This window comes from Ranitomeya variabilis, chromosome 3 (assembly GCF_051348905.1).
Source record: "Ranitomeya variabilis isolate aRanVar5 chromosome 3, aRanVar5.hap1, whole genome shotgun sequence".
NCBI lineage: Eukaryota > Metazoa > Chordata > Amphibia > Anura > Dendrobatidae > Ranitomeya > Ranitomeya variabilis.
In genome coordinates this window covers 287,510,742-287,526,833 of record NC_135234.1, presented here as the reverse complement: position 1 = coordinate 287,526,833, position 16,092 = coordinate 287,510,742, and the positions used below count along the sequence as shown (strand labels likewise).

General features: G+C 45.7%; 1 protein-coding gene across 1 annotated transcript in view; it reads left to right on the top strand.

Moving 5' to 3' along the window:
* The window catches only part of SNRPC (small nuclear ribonucleoprotein polypeptide C), a 180,184-nt gene that overhangs the window by 957 nt on the left and 163,135 nt on the right, over positions 1–16,092 (top strand). The gene's annotated exons all lie outside the window — the stretch shown is intronic.

Genomic DNA, 16,092 nt, shown 5'->3' with positions numbered 1-16,092 from the left:
GTTTATTAGCGGAGGGCACGGGTAGGGTGGTAGACTGAGACCAGAGAGGAGATGTAGGGTGGTGCTGAGCCACGGAGGGCTTTGTGGATGAGGGTAGTAGTTTTGTACTGGATTCTGGAGTGGTTGGGTAGCCAGTGTAATGACTGGCACAAGGTAGAGGCATCGGTGTAACGGTTGGTGAGGAATATGATCCTGGCAGCAGCATTCAGGACAGATTGGAGCGGGGAGAGTTTGGTAAGAGGGAGGCCGATTAGTAGAGAGTTACAATAGTCCAGACGAGAATGAATAAGTGAGACAGTAAGAGTTTTTGCAGAGTCGAAAGTAAGAAAAGGGCGAATTCTAGAAATGTTTTTGAGATACAGATAAGAGCGAGCCAGTGATCGGATGTGGGGGGTGAATGAAAGCTTGGAATCAAGGATGACCCCAAGGCAGTGGGCATGTTGCTTTGGAGTAATGATGGAACCGCACACGGAGATAATTCAAAACAACTGGCGCACAACCTTACAAAAGTTATATATAGAGGGTGCAAGTAGTAGAATAACTAGACAGAGAAAAGGGGGAAGAGGAAAGACACTACTACAAAATGCACACCACCTTAATAGTCATATAACAATATACTTTATTGGCACATATTAAAACAATTAAAAACACTATACCACTACAATCAGGCTGGGTACCGTATTTTTCGGACCATAAGACGCACTTTTTTCCCTCCAAATTTGGGATGAAAGTGTGGGTGCGTCTTATGGTACGGATGTAGCATGTGGGGAGGGGGGCAGCAGTGAGTGGGATCGCACTGTTATCCCACTTCAGGATGTCCCCGCTGCCCCGAATCAGCGCTGGGAAAACCATGTGGTCCCGATGATTAAGTGCAGTGAATATTCATTAGCGGCTCCCCGCCCACCGATCAGCTGAGCAGTGAGCCAGGAGCAGCAAATGAATACTGCACTTAAGCAGGGACACACATGGCTTCCTCAGCGCTGATTGCTGCAGCAGCTAGGGAGATGTGTGTGTCCTGGGGAGGAGGCAGCAGGGGCCAGGGCGGAGAGGAGATCGCTGTATACCTGCCTGCCATGCCTGGATGCCGAGTGCTGTGCACAAACAGGACCTGTGTGATGTCAGGAGTGGGCGGGCTGGAGCATCACATGGCAGCTCAGAGCCCTCCCTCTTCTTGACATCATCACAGGTCCTTCAGACTCCCCACTAGAATCTGCAGGCTTCCTCAAAACCTGTGCTGTGGAGAGGCAACAAGAGGGAGGGCTCTGTGTGCAGTCATGGGATGCTTTTACCTCACCACAGGCTGGCAGGCTGCCACAATTAAGAGGTTAGTCTTTACAATACACAATAAAGCACTCTGCCACTCCTGTGGTGAACTATAACTCCCAGCATGTCATAGGATCTGAAGGACATGCTGGGAGTTATAGTTCTCCCATGGGATTTTAAAGCAGCACTCCAGTGCTATTTTGCAGTGCTGGAGTGGTGCTTTCAATATCAGCCCTGTGCCCCCATTCTTATACTCACCCTCCAGCATCTTCATATAGTACTGTACAGACACCACACTGGTCCTGCAGCCTCCAACATAATAACATACTATTATATGTAATAACACCACATATAATAGTATGTTATTTGTTATTAAATATTTTACCACATTTTTTTGCTTCAAATATTTTTTTTTCCCTGTTTTCCACCTCTAAAACCTGGGTGCGCCTTATAGTCCGGTGCGTCTTATAGTCCGAAAAATACGGTATATAGTATACCTCCATATAATACAGCCTGTTAAGTTAAGCACAACAATATGTACAACAATTAACCTCAGACCATAACAGTATATACAACAATTAACCTCAGACCACCCTGCCTGGTTGGCTCATGGGGCATCTAAAGACACCAACATAAAAAATAATACCATAGTGAAAAACACTGGGGTATTAAACAAACCGATGCTTGGAGAGGACAGGCTGGAGGACCCAGGAGGATTAGTAGGCCATATCCCCACACGTTTCGCCTCACAGATGTGGCTTCGTCAGGGGAAGTGAAAGGGAAACCAATTCCTAAGTATATATATAATTGATTAGTACTAGATAGCCTACCGTTGTGCAGTGGTGTGCCCTGGAGCCGGAACTGAATCGCCGGCCATGACGCTGGAAAGCACAAAGCAAAAAACAACACGCGCATGCGTAGAACGGTATCCAGCGATGGAATGGGTAAACTAACCCGCCCTCACACACCGAGCTGCTGTGATGTAATCGCGCATGCGCAAACAGCTCGCCCAATGTTAGCAGAGAAGCGTGCAGTCAATGGGCATGAGAGACAGAGTACATAACTCCCCCCGGCCTGCGTGCGTCCATGCCGGGTCGAGAGAAAAAAGGAGGCGTGCAAGCTGAAAATTAGACCCACGCAAGCACTGCAAGGAAAATGATGCAAGGGAGGACAGAAAGAAGAAAAAGGTGGACATAGGACATATTACATATTAAATAGTTCAAGACCAGTAGGTCTAAGTAAAGCCAGAGTCAATCTGATAATATAGCGTAGTTGGAAAAGGCACATACCCATACACACGTGTGTGTGTGTGTGTATATGTATATATATATATATATATATATATATATATATATATATATATATATATATATATATATATATATATATATATATATATATATATATATATATATATATATATATATATATATATATATATGTGTATATATATATATATATATATATATATATATATATATATATATATATATATATATATATATATATATATATGTATATATGTATATATATATATATATATATATATATATATATATATATATATATATGCGCCACGCCCATATAGGCCAAGGGGAAAAGGTAATCCAGAACTAGATTATAAAATGGAGAGTGGCATACATTTAATAGCATAAGTGTAATCACCAGGCCTGGTAGGGGGGTGGGGGATAATGGCTAGAATATAATGAATATGATGAAAATAGATATAAAATGGCGCCCAAAACTTCATACGTATGTGTCCAAAAAGGGACCCATATAGGCACACAATGGCACCCAACACATGATCCCATACAATCAAACAATCCACACCATATCCCCGGGGATCAAACGAGCCAGCAGATGACATTCACTCAAACCTATAGCGGTATATGTAATCAAACACCAGATACAGATTAAATAGACACTTTATTGTACATAAATATATAAATACATAAGATATATCTATACTCCTATTAAAACCCCCCACAGTCCTGATCCCATATATTAATATCAAAATGCAAAGGGGAACACCGTCTGCTGGGAATAAGAAAAACCGGACCAAATGCAGTTAATCCGCATAGAAAAATCTGGCCCCTAGATGTAGAGATCCCATGGCCGCTTGTCTCGACCCCCCCCAATTCATAAATGGGAAGAGAATGGTATGGATTATGCTTGCAGAAGCCCAAATGAGCCTAAAACCCCAATTAAACACCATAGACCACCCTCCTAAATGAAGGAAAAGAATACACCGGGACCATGTATAGTAATGTCCAAAACCAACGTATGCATGTCTCTAGTAATCATACATGGTATAAGCAGCCCAACCCCCCATACACAACCCCATGAGCCAAAAATAAGGAGGAGTACACCACCCCATGAGCCAATATCAGAAAACGAACTGACAAATGACCTGTCTGAAACCACCCCAATGAACCTGCTGGCCATTGATTGATATATATAAACCTATAATGAATCAGCCCAAAAATAGGAGATCATATGATGAAAATCGAATAAGGTCCATGTCCATATGGTGATCCCTGTGAAGGTCCATATGATGAGAAAAGTCCGTGTCCACAGCACATCCTCAATATCCATGGGTCCGTGTCGATATCAGATATAGTATTTTCGAACCACCCAGGATTCCTTCTTCTAGACATAACTCCCAAAGGACATGTTGACGGTAGATCCATGTACCGTATTTTCCGGCGTATAAGACGACTTTTTAACCCCTCAAAATCTTCTTAAAAGTCGGGGGTTGTCTTATACGCCGGGTACAGATAAAATGTGCATATGGTGGGTGGGTGGGTGGGGGGGGGAGTGGTCCCGATGACTAAGACAGGGGGCGTCTCACAGTAAAGTGTGAGTGGAGTATATCCCCCTATTACCTCATTGCGGCAGCGTGGGGGTCTCTGTGCTGGGAGCGGCAGCTCCTCTTCGTGCCGTGGGTGCTCCGTGCTGTGGGGCGGCGGCGCATCTTCGTGCCGTGGGTACTGTGGGGCGGCGGCGCATCTTCAGCGGCCATTTTCCCGGAGGCAACCGCATCGCAGCCTCCGGGAAAATGGACGCTGCTCAGATTCAGATCTCGTCTCCCGAAATCTCGGGAGACGAGATCTGAATCTGAGCAGCGGCCATTTTCCCGGAGGCCACCGCATCACAGCAATGGGGCTGCCGGTGCCTCCGGGCCTGGAGGAGATGCCGGAGGAACCCCGACGCTGCAAGAAGATCCGCCGCCCCACGGCACGAAGATGCGCCGCCGCCCCACAGCACAGAGCACCCACTGCACGAAGAGGAGCTGCCGCTCCCAGCACAGAGACCCCCACGCTGCCGCAATGAGGTAATAGGAGGAGGATATACTCCACTCACACTTTACTGTGAGGCGCCGCCTCTCTTCGTCATCGGGACCACTCCCCATGCCAAAAGGCACATATTCACCGGCCCTATAAGATGACATACGGGCGTATAAGAAGACCCCCGACTTTTAAGAAGATTTTATATTTTAACTGGAAAAGTTGGGGTGTCGTCTTATACGCCCAGTCGTCTTATATGCCGGAAAATATGGTAAGTGATTTCAGCCAAGGAATCCGGTGAATAGAAGTTCTTCATTTAGACCTGCCGGGGTGATAGATCCCAAATTAAAAATCCACCGTGATTCAGCTTGAAGCAACCTTTTTGTGGGGGAGCCCCCCCTGTCAGAAACAACCAATTTTTCCAATCCCACCACCCGTGTGTTAACATCACCACCCGAGTGGTGTGCTAAAAAGTGGTCCGCCACTGGCGTGAGGGTCTTCCCTTTTCCATTATCACTCCTAGCACAGTTTATCGTAGAAAAATGCTGCTGCATTCTACGTCGCAGCTCTTGGGAGGTCTGACCCACGTAGACCAGCTGGCAGGGGCAAATAAGGGCATAGATAACATATCTGGTCTTACAGTTAATATATCCCCTAAGATTGTATCTCTTACCATCTATGGGGTTATCAAAATGATCCCTATATGGACCCATGTGGGGGCAGGTGTTACAATCCTCACACGGGAAAGAGCCCCTCAACCTGATCCCACGATTAAGCCTGGTGGTCTGTCGCCTGTAATGGCTATTAACAAGTAGATCTCTCAAATTAGGCGCCCTCCTAGCCACAAGAAGAGGCCGTTCCCCCAACAATGTTGGAGGTATTCAGGTCTCTGGTCAAAATGCCCCAGTGCTTCCGCAATATATCCCCTATTTGTGACCAGTGAGTATTATAACTCGTTATAAATTTTGGGACACAATTCCGTACTTTAGGCATTGTACTCCAGAGAGACTCCTGTGTGTGGGTCCTAGCTCTCTGAAATGCCGAGGATATACATCTCTGGGGATAGTTTCTTTCCCTGAACCGGGAGGTAAGTGTCAAGGCTTCAGACCGAAAATCCTCATCCCGTGTACAATTTCTTCGGGACCTCAGGAACTGTCCGGTGGGCACTCCATATTTCGTGTGCTGAGGGTGGAAGCTTCTAAAATCCAGAAGACTGTTGGCTTGCGGTACAGTCTGGTCAAAACCGCACCATTCTCCACCATAACTTCCAAGTCCAAGAACGTGACTGAGGAGGGAGATATTGAATACGTCAAAAAGATGTTGTGTGAATTATTATTCAACAGTTCTATAAACCCCCTACACTCAGCCTCCGTCCCGGACCACACAAAGAAAACGTCATCAATAAAGCGCATCCAGTGGCGCACCTTATCTCTGAATACATCCAGTACATAGACCTTCGTCACCTCCCACCAACCTAAAAATAGATTGGCGAGGGCCGGGGCACATCTAGCGCCCATGGCCACTCCTGATGTTTGGAGGTAGAACGTCCTGTCAAATGTAAAGCAGTTGTGCTTAAGGACAAATTCCATAAGGTCCACAATCAGCAAGTCATGCATTCTATCAGAATGCTCTAACTGGTCCAAAAAGTGTAGGGCTGCCATGACCGCGTCACCATGGTCAATATTTGAATAAAGGGCCTCTACATCACACGTGACCAGAAGCACATCAGGTGGCAATACAACTTCCTGGCACCTCCTTATAAAATGGGAAGAGTCCAATATAAAGGAGGGCAAACTCCTAACCAGGGGCTGCAAGAAATGGTCTACATATATACAGATCTTTTCACATAAGCTACCAATACTGGCCACAATCGGGCGGCCAGGAGGTTTGTTAAGGTTTTTGTGTACCTTAGGTAGCATATAAAATGTAGCCATAATAGGGTGTTCCACCCACATGAAATCAAATTCGTGACTATTAATGACCCCCAAAACCTTAGCTCTTTCCAAGAGCCTTCTCAACCTGACCGAAAACACACCCGTTGGATCTGATGGCAATTTCTTGTAAAAACGGGTGTTATCCAACTGACGGCGGGCCTCCTCCAAATACCGCACACGGAGATGGCAAAGTCAGGCAAAGGTAGGTTAGTAGAGGGAGAGAACACGAGGAGTTCAGTTTTTGACAGGTTCAGTTTCAGAGGGAGGACATGATGTTAGAGACAGCGGTAAGACAATCACTGGTGTTTTCTAAGAAGGTCGGAGTGAAAGCAGGAGAAGAGGTGTATAATTGGGTGTCATCAGCATAGAGATGGTACTGGAACCCAAATCTACTGATTGTTTGTCCAATAGGGGCAGTATACAAAGAGAAGAGGAGGGGGCCTAGGACTGATCCTTGAGGAACCCCAACAGTAAGGGGAAGGTGAGAGGAGGAGGAACCAGCAAAACATACAGTGAAGGATCGGTCAGAGAGATAGGAGGAGAACCAAGAGAGAACGGTGTCCTTGATGCCGATGGAGGGGAGCATAGTGAGGAGGAGCTGATGATCCACATTGTCGAATGCTGCGGAAAGATCCAATAGAATTAGCATGGAGTAGTGACCATTAGATTTAGCTGTTAGTAGGTCATTAGAGACTTTAGTGAGGGCAGTTTCAGTAGAGTGTAAAGAGCGGAAGCCAGATTGAAGAGGGTCGAGAAGAGAGTTAGCTGAGAGATAGCGGGTAAGACGGGAGTGGACCAGGCGTTCCAGGAGTTTAGAGATGAAGGGAAGATTAGAGACAGGTCTATAATTAGCGGCACAGTTTTGGTCGAGGGAGGGTTTTTTAAGTAATGGATGTATGATGGCATGCTTAAATGAGGAGGGAAAAATACCGGAAGTGAGGGAAAGGTTGAATATTTTTGTTAGGTGAGAGGTGACAGCCGGGGAAAGGGACTGGAGGAGATGTGACGGAATGGGGTCACTGGTGCAAGTGGTCGGGCAACAAGATGCAAGGAGCCTGCTTACTTCCTCTTCTGTAACTGGTTCAAAGTCAGAGAGTGAACTAGATGCAGTGGGGGAGGGAGGACAGTGCATGGTATGAAGAGATTGGGAGATGATTTCCTGTCGAATGTGGTCAGTTTTTTCTTTGAAGTAATTGGCCAGATCGTCAGCGCGGAGATCTGTGGTTGGGGCCTGCTCTCTTGGGTTGAGTAGGGACTGGAAAGTGTCGTAGAGACATTTAGGGTTATTGGACAGCGAGGTGATGAGGGTGTTAAAATAGGTTTGTTTGGAGAGGTGAAGGGCAGAGCTGTATGTTTTTAGCATGAACTTATAATGGATGAAATCTTCGGGTAGATTAGATTTTCTCCACAGACGTTCGGCGCACCTGGAGCACTGCTGCAGGAAACGTGTTTGCAGCGTGTGCCACAGTTGTCGCCCTCTGTGCCGAGTTGTCCTTATGTATAGCAGGTGCAGCTTCATCCAGGGCACTTTACAGGGTTTCATTGTAATGCTTCAGAGCAGAATCAGGACATGAGATGGAGAAGATTGGGGCCAATGAGGACTGCAAGTTCTTCATAAGTTTCTGGGTGTTAATGGCCTGTATGTTTCTATAAGTGTGGAAAGAGGAGGTGACCTGAGTGGGATGGCAGTTCTTGATAGAGAATGAAAGAAGGTTGTGGTCAGAGAGCGGGAGAGGGGAGTTTGTGAACTCGTCCACTGAGCAAAGCCGGGAGAAGACCAAGTCAAGGGAGTTTCCATCTTCATGAGTTGGAGAGTTAGTATGCTGCGAGAGGCCGAAAGAGGAGGTTAGAGATAAAAGGTGAGAAGCAGATGGGGAGAGGGGAGAAGCAATGGGAATGTTAAACTCACCCATGATAAGGGTGGGGGTGTCACAGGAGAGAAAGTGTGGAAGCCAGGTGGCAAAGTGATCTAGGAACTGATGAGAGGGGCCGGGAGGACGATACACCACCGCCACTCGCATGGAGAAGGGGACGTAGAGTCTGACAGCATGGACCTCAAAGGAAGGGAATACAAGTGAGGGTACTTGGGGGATAACTTGGAAGGTACATTTGGGTGAAAGGAGCAGCCCAACGCCTCCACCTGCTCTGTTGTCTGATCTTGGGGTATGAGAAAAGTGTAGTCCACCATATGAAAGAGCAGCAGCGGTGGTGTCTGACTGCTGGATCCAGGTTTCAGTAAGAGCCAGGAGATTAAAGGGAACCTGTCACCCCGTTTTTTCGGTATGAGATAAAAATACCGTTAAATAGGGCCTGAGCTGTGCATTACAATAGTGTATTTTGTGGACCCCGATTCCCCACCTATGCTGCCGAAATACGTTACCGAAGTAGCCGTTTTCGCCTGTCAATCAGGCTGGTCTGGTCAGATGGGTGTGGTGTCCTCCCCAGATCTTGCTTAGTTTTCCGCGATGTCCGTTATTCCATTGGTGGTCGGTGGGCGCGGCCATCTTGCTTTGGCCGCAGAAGCGGCGCTCTGCTGGCCGCGGCTTCAGGAAAATGGCCGCGGGCATCCGCGCGTGCGCAGATGGCTATCGCGGCGGCCATTTTCGTGAAGCAGACTTCCCATTTTCCTGAAGCCGCGGCCAGCAGAGCGCCGCTTCTGCGGCCAAAGCAAGATGGCCGCGCCCACCGACCACCAATGGAATAACGGACATCGCTGTTGTTTTTACACCCCTGGCAGAGGATTCGGGACGTTGGACATGCGCACACCACTACGCCACCAACGGAAAACTACGCAAGATCTGGGGAGGACACCACACCCATCTGACCAGACCAGCCTGATTGACAGGCGAAAACGGCTACTTCGGTAACGTATTTCGGCAGCATAGGTGGGGAATCGGGGTCCACAAAATACACTATGTAATGCACAGCTCAGGCCCTATTTAACGGTATTTTTATCTCATACCGAAAAAACGGGGTGACAGGTTCCCTTTAAGAGAATTAGAAAGGAAGAAGTAATGAATGTAGGAGAGTTTATTACACACAGAGCGAGAATTCCAAAGGGCACAATTGAAAGAGACAGAAGGCATGCATGGAATATTAATAAGGTTAGAGGGGTTTCTTGGTGTAGCAATTGGGAGGTTTGACTGGCTATAACATGGGGGGCCGGGGTATGCCCAGTGTCTTACAGTCCAGCAAAGTAGATGGGATTTATGCTGGGTTTCCACGATCCGGACGTGGCAGAGATTTGGGCACAGCACGTGTCCACTACATCCAAAGCGCTGCCGTCTATTGAACGCAGGTGACTCCTCTGTGCTCACTGAACCCTGCGGAATTGCAGCATCCAATACATTGTACGGGTGACATTTATCTTGTGGAAACACATCTCCGCAAGAGAAATTGACATGCTGCGGTCTGGAGAGACGCGCCACATGTCAGTCTCCGCGGGTGAGCCGCCGACGTCTTTGGACGTACAGTGAACATGGGATTAATTGAAATCCCCTCCACTATGCTGTAACTTCTGGACGCTTTGAGTTTGACGCTGCAGAAGAATGCAGTGTCCAACCCGCAGCGTTTACTGATAGCGGTCACTTACCCTCATAGAAATCTTCTGCCCAGTATGCTTTATTTTACACAGCGCAACCAGACCTGAGGTGCATGTTTCTTATCCGCAACATATCAATTTCTTCTACAGGTACGCTGAGTTTTCTGTGCAGATTTTCCCATTAGCCTTGTATTAGATGCTGTAAATCCGCAGGTAAAAAACAGACATCTGTTATTAATGTTTCTGCAGCAGAAGCGCCTTAATGGTAAGTTCACAATAGGCATTTTATCTGCAGAAAAACCTGACTGACTGACATGTGGCGCGTCTCTCCAGACCGCAGCATGTCAATTTCTCTTGCGGAGATGTGTTTCCACAAGATAAATGTCACCCGTACAATGTATTGGATGCTGCAATTCCGCAGGGTTCAGTGAGCACAGAGGAGTCACCTGCGTTCAATAGAGCATTTTTCTGCTTTCTGTCCTATTCTATAGAATCGGGTTTTGGCACAAAAACAGCTAAACTTGATACCTGTGTTTATTTTAACGTCTTTTTTTCACCACCCATTCATTTCAGTGGGTAAAAAACCAGGGCTGTGGTGTCGGTAAGCCACAGTTGCGACTCCGACTCCTGGATTTTATCAGGTTCCGACTCAGACTCCGGCTCCGACTCCTTCATAAATGGCCAATTCGTAACAATAAACTTACTATTGTAAAATATTAACATCGTGCTTATTCAGTTTCTCACCATCATATAAGTAATCAGACCACTTAGAGCAAAAACTATATTAGAATACAATTAGAATATAGCAAATAACTTTTATAAACTTTATTCTAAACTCTTGTAAGTAAATATGCAATAAACACTGTTATGCAGTTAATAAGAAGAAATCTATAAATTTGTCCTCAGAAAAAGTATTGCCTCTCAGATCCTCCTTCATGGATGCCCTCAAATCTGATCTAATTATTTTGAGAGCAGAGAACAACCTCTCTACGCTAACTTGGGTTGGTGGCAAAGCAGTATCCACTCGGGCAACATCTCTGACAATGTCAGGATACAGAGGAATCGCTTGTTGCACTGTTCTTTTTGATGAACGGTCAAATTTCTAAATTTCTTTTAGTGCACATGAAAAATTCTGCTGAAATGTACTGGCTGTGTTCTTTGATGGGGATGACTCTTCTTCTATGCGGGAACGCTTTGCACTGTCCTTGTGATCCAAATATTTTTCGAAATTAAATTCTTCATCAGTTGATGAGGGTGAAGATGTGGCAGGACAATCAAATTTTTCTTGTTCCTCCTGACTGTTCTGCAACCCTTTCACCCTCACTGCTATTTCAAACAGAGCTTCTTTTCCTTTAGTTAGCTGTTGATCATCTAGAAGAATCCGATGCATTGGGTCTACATAAACAGCTGCCAAAAGAATGTTATTTTGTAATAGTAGCTCCTCTCTCCGTTTCATTGATGTAGCAATGCCACTTGCAATTAGCCCTCCTCTTTGGGACAGGCGAAACATCAGGTTCTTCCACTCCTTTAAGAAAATACCTGGAGGTAAGGCCTCTACTTGTAATTTTTTAGTCACTGTAAATGAGTGCTCTAGCAATTTTTCCAGCTCAGTCACCTGATTCCACTGACTTTCATTTAGCGTCAGTTGAGGGTTAGCCATGTCTACAAGAAAGGTTTTCAGTTCAACCAAGCGCTGAATCATTAAGTAAGTACTGCCCCATCGTGTGGCTTGATCAATAATTGCCCCTTTTCCAACATGTCTCTTCAAAATTGAGTCAACTTTAGGGGTTCTGGCAACAGTGGCAAGGTGAGAAAATTGGCTAATCAGTGCAGCAGCATGTCCTTCTTGCAGACTGTCTCTTATAGCCGGCTGTAGCGTATGCACAACACAGCGCATGTGATGAATGAAAGAACGTATTGACACAGTTTCAACAAGATCATCTAAACTATCATGTTGCTGTTCATCTGAAGCAACTTCAGTTTGCTCCTCAGTTACAATACTGTGTTCCTTTATTTCAAACATTTCTGTGTCTGTGGACCCAGAATGTTCTTCTAGCTGCTGGTCACCATCATTACTCTCATTCATTAGCTTAATAGTACTTATCATATTTGAAGCATTGTCAGTTACGACAGAAAGAACTTGCTCTTTTGTAAGTTCATAGTCTTGCTGAACCTTTTCCACCAAGACCTGGAGAAACTCACTGGTGTGATGAGCTTTGGTGTCTTTTACTGCCAATGTCTTGTTAACTATTTCATTTTTGTCACAAACAAATCGGACATTGATGGCAAAATAGTTCACTCTGTGACGTGTGCAGGCATCCATTTTAAGAAGCAGAAAGCGTCCCTTGAGAGTTTTTTTTTAAGTTCTTCCTTTTGTTTAAAAGCTTCTTCGATTACTAATTTTCTAATACTCTCTCTCTCCAGAGAAACACCAAGCTTGCGGGCCATTTCCCCATTCAGACACATAAAAGCTGGTCGTGAAAATAATGAAATAGGCACACTATCGTTTACAACAAGCTCTATGATCTGTTTTTTAAATGTATCTACTGTCATTGTCACAGTAACTTTGTCACTGACAAAATATCTTGCAACTGATGACTGCAAAGTTCTCTGCTCCTTTGTTTGGCTGGAAGAGCTGGGCACTGGTTCATTGGTTTGGATGCAGTCTTTCTCATCCACTGCTTTCAGTACTTCTGGATGAAAGCGCTGTAAATGTCTCTTTAGATTAGAATCTCTGGTAGGAGCATTTTTATCTTTGCCTGAATATGCACTGATCTTGGCTTCACAGCGTTTGTTTTCGTCTGGATCATTTGTCATACACTGACAGACAATGTTTTCTATCTTGAGTGATGGTGAAATGTTCAAATACAGCTGATTTAATGAGATGCTTCTTTGACATTCTCAGGTTTTTAATTCTGCATTCACAATCCAAATGACAATTGTTTTTCCTAAAAACAATTGTACAAAATTATTGCCAGGTCGTACAACTGATATAGTGGTCAGTAATACTGTTATTCCTCATGTACTCACAGTTAACTGATGCAAAGTTTGTTGAAAGGATAATACTTCTTACAGTCTTCCTCTTCTGAGTAGCAGCTGTGAGATGCTTGGAAGACGCACACCTAGTAAACATCTAGTCTAGAGGAGGAGCTTTACTACTTAAGGTACCGTCACACTAAGCGACGCTGCAGCGATACAGACAACGATGCTGATCGCTGCAGCGTCGCTGTTTGGTCGCTGGAGAGCTGTTACACAGACCGCTCTCCAGCGACCAACGATGCCGAGGTCCCTGGGTTACCAGGGTAAACATCGGGTTGCTAAGCGCAGGGCCGCGCTTAGTAACCCGATGTTTACCCTGGTTACCAGTGTAAAATGTAAAAAAACTAAACACTACATGCTCACCTTCGCGTCCCCCGGCGTCCGCTTCCTGCACTGAGTGAGTGCCGGCCCTAACAGCAGAGCGGTGACGTCACCGCTGTGCTGTGGTTTCACTTTACGGCCAGCCGGCGCTGAGAGAGTGCAGGAAGCGGACGCCGGGGGACGCGAAGGTGACTATGTACTGTTTGTTTTTTTACATTTTACACTGGTAACCAGGGTAAACATCGGGTTACTAAGTGCGGCCCTGCGCTTAGTAACCCGATATTTACCCTGGTTACCATTGTAAAACATCGCTGGTATCATTGCTTTTGCTGTCAAACACAACGATACACGGCGATCTGACGACCAAATAAAGTTCTGAACTTTAATCAACGACCAGCGATATCACAGCAGGATCCTGATCGCTGCTGCGTGTCAAACACAACGATATCGCTAGCCAGGACGCTGCAACGTCACGGATCGCTAGCTATATCGTTTAGTGTGAAGGTACCTTAAGAATTTGCAACACATTTTCACTTTCACTTTCAGTTTCATACATTGTAAGGCTACTTTCACATTAGCGTCGTGCACTGCACGTCGCAATGCGACGTTGCGGTGCACGACGCATACTGTGGAAGCGCCGCACAACGGGGGCAGCGGATGCTGTTTTTCAAACCATCCGCTGCCCCATTGTGAGGTGCGGGGAGGAGGGGGCGAAATGCTGGACACGACGCACCAAAAAACGTTCATGCAACGTTTTTTGGTGGCGACGGTCCGATGCAACTGTCGCACGACGGTTGCAATGTGTGGCAATGCGTCGCTAATGCAAGTCAATGGAGAAAATTCATCCTGCAAGCACGTTTGCAGGATGCGTTTTTTCTACAAAACGACGCATAGCAACGTGCAGTGCACGACGCTAGTGTGAAAGTAGCCTAAGTAGGGGGGTTGGGGCACCATGAGGTTAACCAAGTATAAGATTAGATAAGGGCAGTGGAGAACAGTGACACACAAGAAGTAAGAAATGTCTCTATCTCCAGCAGAACAGCTTAGGCTAGGGTCACATTGCGTTCTGTGACCGCGTTTAATGGACTACGTTTCACTGCGGCATAAAGCGGTGTAACGTAGTTCGTTAACGCCGCCATTGCCTGTAATGGTGAACGCATCGCTAGCGCACGCCCACATTGGGCGTGCGCTAGCGATGTGCCATCATTTGAGTGAAGGACCGCGTACGCTGCTTGCAGCGTTCGCGGTCCGTTCCTCGCTAGCGCAGATCGGGGATCTGCGCTAGCGGCATCGGCTAACGCGATCCCTTTTGGGATATTGCGTTAGCGCAGTCCATAGCGCTATGCGCTAAACGGACTGCCCTAACGCAATGTGATCCTAGCCGTATCTCTGTTGTTTATAGTTTGATAGAACATATATATTTGAGAAACATTTATAAAATTCATATGAAAGTTCAATTATGAAATATTAATACTTTTTTTTTTTTTTTTTTTTTTTTTAAAGTTGGAGTCGGTACATTTCTTCCGACTCCAACCAAAACTAAAGGTACCGTCACACTCAGCGACGCTGCAGCGATATAGACAACGAGCCGATCGCTGCAGCGTCGCTGTTTAGGTCGCTGTAGAGATGTCAAACACAGCAGCTCCAGAACGATGCAGGAGCGATCCTGTGACGTAACGGTGACACATTTATCGTTCTCACAGGTCGTTAGCTCCATGTTAAACATTGCTGGCATCGTTGCTTTTGCTGTCAAACACGACGATACACGCCGATCTGACAACCAAATAAAGTTCTCGACTTCTAGCTCCGACCAGCGATATCACAGTGGGATCCAGATCAAACACAACGAGATCGCTAACCAGGACGCTGCAACGTCACGGATCGTTGTCGTTCTCGTTGTAAAGTTGCTGAGTGTGAAGGTACCTTAACTCCGACTCCGACTCCACAGCCCTGCCATGGAGGCTATTGAAGCATGGCAAAAGAAGAAAAAAAAAAAAGTTTAAATCACCCCCCTCTCGCCCCATTCAAAATAAAACACTAAAAATCAAACCTACACATATATGGTATCGCCGCGTTCAGAATCGCCCGATCTATCAATAAAAAAAAAAGGATTAACCTGATCGCCAAATGGCGTAGCGAGAAAAAAATTAGAAACGCCAGAATTACGTGTTTTGTTTTTTTTTTCGGTCGCTGCAACATTGTATTAAAATGCAATAACAGGCGATCAAAAGAACGTGTCTGCACAAAAGTGGTATCAATAAAAACATCAGCTCGGTACGCAAAAAATAAGCCCTCAACTGACCCTAAATCACGAAAAATGGAGACGCTATGGGTATCGGAAAGTGGCGCAATTTTTTTTTTTTTTATCAAGGTTTGGAATTTTTTTTCAACACTTAGATAAAAAAGAACCTAGACATGTTTGGTGTCTATGAACTCGTAGTGACCTGGGGAATCATAATGGCAGGTCAGCTTTAGCATTTACTGAACCTAGTTAAAAAGCCAAACAAAAAACAAGAGTGGGACTGCACTTTTTTTGCAATTTCACCGCACTTGGAATTTTTTTCCCGTTTTCTAGTACACGACATGGTAAAACCAATGATGTCGTTCAAAAGTACAACTCGTTTTGCAAAACATAAGCCCTCACATGGCCATATTGATGGAATAATAAAAGTTATGGCTCTGGGAAGGAGGGGAGTGAAAAACAAAC